The following is a 521-nucleotide window of genomic DNA, read 5'->3' as shown; positions in this document are numbered from 1 at the left end:
AACACCAACAAGAGTGAAGTGGTCCAGCTTCACTCGTTCCAACCGGTCAGGGGACCAGTTAGAACAACACTTCCGCGTCGTCCACATCAGCGTTGGCTTCGACCAACCTGACGCTCCGACGTTCCTCCCAGGTCTCGGATGTGAGACCAGTTTCGCTGCGAAAACAAGTGGAATCCTTTATGGATACCAAGCCGAGCGTTGTCAGCAGGGTCCGCGATGCCATGGCAGCGGCCCAGGATAAACAAAAGGAGTACTCCGACAAACATGGAAGAGGAAACTTAAGTGTATTTAAAGTGGGGGGCTTAGTGTTACTAGACACGAGGAACCTACCTCTTGACACTGTCAGCTCTGTCGGCAGCAACAAGCTGAAGCACCGCTTCATCGGACCATTTGCAGTCCTGGCCAGACATGGTGCGTCGTACACCATCGACCTGCCAAAGTCAATGACGACGCACCCGACGCTCTATGCTGGACGTCTTAAGCGGTACTTTGATCCGCAGGGGGTTGCTGACTCGCAGACC

Source organism: Phytophthora infestans, genomic scaffold, assembly GCF_000142945.1.
Source record: "Phytophthora infestans T30-4 supercont1.294 genomic scaffold, whole genome shotgun sequence".
Classification (NCBI taxonomy): Eukaryota; Oomycota; class Peronosporomycetes; order Peronosporales; family Peronosporaceae; genus Phytophthora; species Phytophthora infestans.
This window is presented reverse-complemented; position numbering follows the sequence as displayed.